Source organism: Nicotiana attenuata, chromosome 3 (genome assembly GCF_001879085.1).
Source record: "Nicotiana attenuata strain UT chromosome 3, NIATTr2, whole genome shotgun sequence".
NCBI classification, from domain to species: Eukaryota; Viridiplantae; Streptophyta; class Magnoliopsida; order Solanales; family Solanaceae; genus Nicotiana; species Nicotiana attenuata.
This window is the reverse complement of record NC_031991.1, coordinates 4,609,955-4,617,538: the sequence shown is the minus strand read 5'-3', so window position 1 is coordinate 4,617,538 and position 7,584 is coordinate 4,609,955. Positions and strand designations below refer to the sequence as shown.

Sequence of the window (7,584 nt, the reverse complement as noted above, 5' to 3'; positions counted from 1 at the left end):
GGGTTATGCCGGGATAAAAGAAAAAAGTCCTTGGGTTATGCTAGGGAGGTCCACGGGTTATGCCGGGATAAAAGAAAAAGGTCCTTGGGTTATGCCAGGGAGGTCCACGGGTTATGCCGGGATAAAAGAAAAAGGTCCTTGGGTTATGCCAGGGAGGTTCACGGGTTATGCCGGGATAAAAGAAAAAGCCCTTGGATTATGTCAGGGAGGTCCACGGGTTATGCCGGGAGAAAAGAAAAAAAATCCTTGGGTTGTGCCAGGGAGGTCCACGGGTTATGCCGGGAGAAAAGAAGAAAGGTCCTTGGGTTATGCCAGGGAGGTCCACGGGTTATGCCGGGAGAAAAGAAAAAGGTCCTTGAGTTATGCTAGGGAGGTCCACGGGTCATGCCGGGATAAAGGAAAAAAGGTCCTTTGGGTTATGTCAGGGAGGTCCACGGGTTATGCCGGGATAAAAGAAAAAAGGTCCTTGGGTTATGCCAGGGAGGTCCACGGGTTATGTCGGTAGAAAAGAAAAGAAAAAAAAAGGTCCTTGGGTTATGCCAGGGAGGTCCACGGGTTATGCCGGGATAAAAGAAAAAGGTCCTTGGGTTATGCAAGGGAGGTCCACGGGTTATGCCGGGATAAAAGAAAAGGTCCTTGGGTTATGCCAGGAGGTCCACGGGTTATGCCGGGATAAAAAAAAAAAGGTCCTGGGTTATGCCAGGGAGGTCCACGGGTTATGCCGGGAGAAAAGGATAGAGGTCCTCGGGTTATGCCGGGGAGGTCCACGGGTTATGCCGGGAAAGTCATTGGGTTATGCCGGAAAAGAAAAAGATCCTCGGGTTATGCCCGGGATCAACTAGGGAGTAGACCCTAAAATGAAAAAGACTACCAGGTTATGCTGGAGGCGACTAGGGGATGGGGGCCCTATGTTGGAAAAATGCAGCTAGAGATTGGGGACCCTAGGCTACCATGATTTTTTTTTCATTTATTAGAAAATGTAGGAAAGAATTTGGAGGAAACTTCCCTTTTGGGTTGATTATTGCTGCGAAGCTGTTTCTAGCTCCTGCGCATCTCCCTTTTGGTTGCACCTGCTTCTTGCACGGTTGCTTTGGATTACACCTGTTTCAAATTTTTCAAACAAAGAACAATTGTTAGTTTGAAACGGTGGTTGGTTTTGTGGCCTTGATTGTTTTTGATCACTTGATCCCGGCCCAACTTCTTTGATGAAGATCTCAACTGCAACTATTTGCTCCTTGAGGATCAATTCATTTCAGGCCCCGGAGAACCTCTGATTTTTCCAGACTTTGCCATGATGGTTGGTCGGTGGAACTCAACTTTCAACTTTATTTCGCCTTCGTAGGCCTTTCCTTTCTGATTCTCTTTTTTCTTTTTCTTTTTCTTTTTCTTTTCTTTTCTTTTCTTCAGAACATTGCGGAACTTTTGGCTCCTCAAACTTTGCTGCAGCGGCTAGTCGCGTGGGACTTAACCTTTTCCAACTTTATTTCGCCTTTGTAGGCCTTTCTTTTCTGGCTTCTTTCTTCCCATTTTAATTTCAGAGCTTTTGGGGTACCTTGGCTTCTTTAACTTTTGCCGAGGCGGTTAGCCACGTGGGACTCAACGTTTTCAGCTTCATTTGCCTTTATAGGCACTTTAATTTAATTTTCTCCTTCCGAGAGTTTTGATTTCGAAGCATCGGTCACCATAGCTAGTCGGGGTCGACTTGATGCCCCTGGCGAGAATGGGTGCCTTTTTGCACATTAGCTCGTGTCAAACGAAAGCCCTGTAAATCAGTCTTGCCATCCCTTCTTTGTCTTAGTTTCGGAACAGTGTTAGACCGAAAGAGATTCAAAGAAAACAAACAATGGAATGGAGAATGAGTTTTAAAACAAGAGGTGTCCCTTTCGGGGAAAGGAAAGAAGGACTTATCTGGAGTACACGCGGACTTCAATGAACATGACATGCCTTTTGGACTGGATGCCTAATCTGTGTAAACCGTACGACTCTCAGAAATCCATCACAACTTTTGCCTCAAAATTTAGAAGCCTTGCCAGGACTCTGTCGGTGCCGATGGTTGTGAGGATCCTTTTTCTATCAGGGGTGCCCTTTGCGGGTTTTTCACGAGCTGACCTTTCTCATTTCTTTTCTCACCATCGCCTTATAGTACCCGTGTGGGTTTTTACTAAGAAGACTCTCTCATTTTGAAAGGCTCTTCTGGGCGAGGATTATACCGGGGAACATTTGATTGGGGGTTACGTGGAGCTTGGTAAGGATGGGCATTTCTGGGAAGTGGAGCTCGGTTTTGTGTATAATGTTATGGCCGCGAGCAAGGTTGCGCATTCATCACCGCATACCAACAAAACCAACCACCTGAACAAAACCTGGCTAATTTGCTTACACAAACAACCTTGTTAGTTTTGAGACATTTAACATATAGGAAATCGCACGTTGGAATGCAATGCACCTAACGGTTAAACGCTTCTACCATGTGTTTGCACAGTTGCATATGTCATCCCGGCCTTAACTAACTCTTTTCACTCTGTACCTCTTTTCTTCATTTCTGCCTCTCTTTAATCACTCTTGATTTTTTCACTTTGTTTTTGCCGCTCTTTTATTTTGGCACTCTCTTTTTGTTTTTTTTTTTTCCTTTTTTTTTCTCAATTTCTTTTCTTTTTTTTTTCTTTTTTTTTTCAGCTTATTTTTTCACTCAATTTATTTTATGGCTATGATCGAATCCGATGGGGATTGCCTACGTATCATGACCCCGCATGAATCAGATCTTTGCGTAGTTCGGGAAGATCAAGCATAGAGTAAATAAGCTAACTCTTTTTTTTGGAATTTTTGAAAGAAATGCTTTAAAAGAAGAAAGGAAATATTTTATTTTTTTTGATTTTTTGATTTTGATTTTTGTTTTACTCTTTTGAAAGAAAGACTTCTAAAAAATTCAATTGCTTTTGATTTGAACTTTGGAAATTTTAGAAGTAAAAAGAAAAATATTTTTGTTTGATTTTCATTTGTTTTATCTTTTTCTAAAGAAGAAAGAAAATATTTTTGTATTTTAATGTTGCCTTTTAATTTTCGAAAGAGGGACTTATAAGATTTTTTTTTTTTAAAAAAAAAAACACACAAGAGCTTTACTGAATATTAGTAAACAATGCAAGACTTTAACATAACAAAAATGTTCAATATCTTTATATACTGTACAACCAAAAGAAGAAGAAAATAAAAATAAAACAAAGATTCTTTTATTGACTTGATAGGAAACTTCATCTTTGAGTGTGAAGACATTTGCCAGGAACTCGTCCTATGCGCTCCTTGATCACTATAATAACCTTGGAACCTGGAGTCCCAACGCTTGATCAATCTAAACAAGATCATGGACTTGTCATCCTCATTGTTGGCTCGTTCTGCTTCAGCAGCAGATCATTGGGCTAATTTGAGGATACCATCATCTACCAAGGGCTGAACTTCCTTCTTCACAAGCTTGTGTACCTTAGAACTTGAAGTTTTCAACAGTGCACTAAATCACTTTCGCACCGTGGCCTTGAGCCCAAATTACACATTTCCCTTTCCGGGCTTTCTCATACAAAATGCAAGCAAAAGAAAGGAAGTCCAAGATCAGTTTTCTGATGGTCCTGCTAGAATGGAAGTGTTCAAGGAGATGTTCTTTGTCTGATTCCTCCACTTTAGGATGTGCTGGCAGAGATGCTATAGCACCATGTAAGGTTTTCAACTTTCCATCTAAAGTTGCGTGAAGGATGTTGTCTGCGCCTACCATGGCAACCTCATAAATGACCTCTTTACCAAAGTTTGATTTTAACAATTCCCCTGCCATCTCACAACATTCATTGATGAGTTTCTCAGCTAACCCACTATTGACCAATAATTCTTTCCACCTTGTAAGAGGATCCTTCTTTCCTCCTTCGCTCAAATGTGAAATTTGGGTAGCATCAGTTGCTGCACCTGTGTCACAGCTATCTTCTTTATCAGCTTCACCAAGCCCTGAAGCTTCTGTTTCTTCATCTAATGCAACATTTACTTCTGAGGGGCTCATGATGACAAGCGAAGGAACAGATGAACCAAGAGTTGCTAACTCATCAGAACTGAAAATGGCGCGAGCTATTTAGATGCAGTAATTGCAACAATGGGTGTCTACCATTCTGATATGAAAGAAGCTCCGTAAGAATTCCTTCAAGCTCACGAATGATGACCTTTGATAAAAGTTTCGTGTCATCAACAATTGAAAGGATGGAGACAAGCACCAAAGTCCCACATCTATCACGAGCTATCTTTCCGACCTTGTCTTTCATCCCTTTAATGATTTTCTTCTGGTCCTTTGCAGTCCCGTGTTTGAAGCAAAAATATCCCAATCCTGGATCCATCCTTTGTGTGAATCATTCGAACAAGGTCTGGACTTGACAAACTGCTGGATTACATCTTCAGCAGAAGACTGATCAGCAATAGTTAAGTACTCCACAAGTGCCCTGTGTATAATTAAGTGGTCTAATATTCCTTTCTCCAAAAAAAAGCTGAAGTACAGAAGTCATGTGCCATATGACTGAAGTCTTTTGAAGCCTTAGCATGGATATAACATCAACTATTTTTGCTTCCTTCAGTGAGTTCAAATCTTTGAACAACTGAAGCTCGGGGGAATACAACTCCATGAGAAGAGTTTGTTTCTGAGCTGCATTTCCCAACTGATAAGCATGTACTTCTAAAAAGCGAAAATATTTTTGAACTTCAATTTTACAATTTTCTTTTTGACATTTACAAAAGAAAGACTTTTAAAGAAGGGAAGAATTTTTTTTTTTCTGATTTTTTTAATTTTTGGGAAAAATACTTCAAAATAAAGGAAACCCGTATTTTGGATTTTAATTTTTTAGTGATTTTTTTTTTTGAATTTTCTAAGGAAAGATTTCCAAAGAAGGAACTAAAGGAAAATATTTTTGGATTTTTGAAAATTGGGATCGGAACCGATGAGGTTTGCCTACGTATCCCACATCCGGTGAGAATCAGACCCGCGTAGTTCGGTCAGATTCGACGAAAAATAAAAACCAAAATTTTTGTCAGAGTTTTGGCGGAGTTTCAGAATTTTCTAATACCTACCTCACTCTTGGTTTTTCTTTTTTCCTTTTTTTTAATTTTCTTTCCATATTCTAGAAGCCGGTCAACATGCAAGCCGAACAAACAGATGCGCAAGTAGCACGTAAGATGCATTAGGATGGTCTTTTATTTCAGGTACACCTGTCCTAGACAGACTCAACCCCTGTGTTGAGTCTCCTAAGTCAAATGCACGTGATGCAAACAAACGTTCCTACTAGGGATCCGGCATGAGGCTTTGTTATTCTAAGTTCAAAACCTGGGTATGTGTTCTAGACTGTATACCCGAGCGGACAACTCGAGCCGAGGAGGGGGCTACGTACCGGGAACCAAAAGGCCATCCGGCTTAGTAACTTGTCCGAGCCTCTTTCTTATTTCAAGGTATGATACTAACAGAATAGGGAGTCTCGACCAGCGAGCACATCCCCGAAGATGAGAAGAGAAGGGTTTCGTAGCAGTTTTATATACAATTCACAGAATATCAAAGCGGTAAAAGAATTTAGCACATTAGGCTCAAACATGTAGGAAAATCAAATAATAAATAAAGTCAATCATAACAGCTATTCTAAGCTCGAATTCTTGAACCCAGAATAAAAGAATTTAGCACATTAGGCTCAAACATGTAGGAAAATCAAATAATAAATAAAGTCAATCATAACAGCTATTCTAAGCTCGAATTCTTGAACCCAGAACTGAAGTTCTGGGTTTAGTTATCCCCAGCAGAGTCGCCAGAGCTGTCACACCTCCTTTTTTACACACCACCCCGAAGGGTAGTATATAAGGGAGTTTTTCCAATTTAAGTGACATTATTCGAAATGGGATTATTTATTTGATTTCTTCAGAGTCGCCACTTGGGATAGTTTATTTGGTGTCCCAAGTCACCGGTTTATTTTAAATCCCAAATCGAGGAAATTTCGACTTTCTTTTTGAAGTCTGCGAACCAGAAATTCTGAATAAGGAATTCTGTTAACCCGAGGGAAGGTGTTAGGCACCCCCGGATTCCGTGGTTCTAGCACGGTCGCTTAAACTATTATAATTGGCCCATTACCTGATTTTAATACATGTTTTAACCTATGTGCATTTTAACTTTAACCGCTTTATTTCATTATTTTTTTAAGGAAAATTGCAACGTTATTTAAAATATGTATCGAACCACGTCACATAAATGCACTCGCGGGTCTCGACATATTTTATCTAACATTGTTGAGATTTGGATTTGGGTCACATAAATGCGCACCCGAGTTTAGGAAGGTAAATTATTAAAATAACGCGCCTAAAGCAACTACGCATTTGCAACTTTGCGAGGGTCTTGAAAATTCGATAAAATAGCACACCTCGATTCTAATTTCAAAGGATGTTCGAACTACTTTTGAGGGCCATAGGTTATGGGTATTCATTTGTGAATGGCACGCCTCAATTTATTTCAAATGGTTTTACTCAACTGAAACAAACTACGGATGTTCGTGAATTATTTTGCTAGACTACTTTGAGATTATTGTTGGTCCGAAAATTACGGGACTTATTTATAATTAGCAAGTAAATCATGTCGTTCATGTGGTTCTATGAAATGCATGATAAAATGGAAGTTATGACAATTGAACAGTAACCTCGATTTAAGAAGTGAGCTCACGTTAATAAATGACTTAACAATCCTGGGTTGGATATTCCTTTTCAAATTAACATTGATTGGAGGAAGTTAACTAATATAATTATGAGCTACGTTTGTTTGAATGCTTACACGAGACCTTCAGCATATCAGATACGAATACAAGCGGCTATCTCCAACTTTCAATAATCAATTTCAACAAGTTAAAATCAAAAATTATACAACCTCATATGAAATGAATTACATGTATATATATACGGTCATTACCCATAATTAACCAAACCTCAATTCAGGAAATAGATTGCAAAATAAGAGAAAAAAAAGTAATAGCACCCCAATACTTCTCGACTTCCTCAAATCAAAAGTGTTAAACGTAATGATATTTTCACTGTTAGCAAGCTTAGTTCAAGTAAATAAAAATCAGTTGGCAAGTAATTCCAATTTTGATACCTTCAGCTCAAAACAAAGAATCACAATAAGATACTTAACAGAGAAAACCAAAACTCCACAAATCTGGTAGACGAACACAAGTAATACGGAAACATTGAACATATTCATAGAGTCAGCAATCCAAATATTCATCCATATTCAAAAGAGGATTTCGGATAAATGTATACGTACCTAAACAGCTGAAAGTAAACAAAAGACAACCAGCAAAGATTTGAAATAGAAGGTGAGGTCTAGCAATAGAAACAGCAACGAGCAGCAAACTTCTGCAACCCAGATGTCACTCAAAAATTCCAGAAAAATTAAAATAAAGGAGCAAAAATTCAAATAGCCTTCAAATCCTTTAATTTTCAGTTTTTTCGTTCTCTTTTTGGTTCTGTCCTTGTTCCCCAGCGAGAAGCAGCAAATGGAGCTCAGAAAATAGCCGACTTCAGCGAAATTAAAAGTAAATC

At 39.2% G+C, this 7,584-nt stretch overlaps 1 pseudogene; it reads right to left on the bottom strand.

Annotated features, from left to right (window-relative positions):
- Window positions 3,403-7,584, bottom strand: part of LOC109224140 — a 31,625-nt pseudogene continuing 27,443 nt past the window's right edge.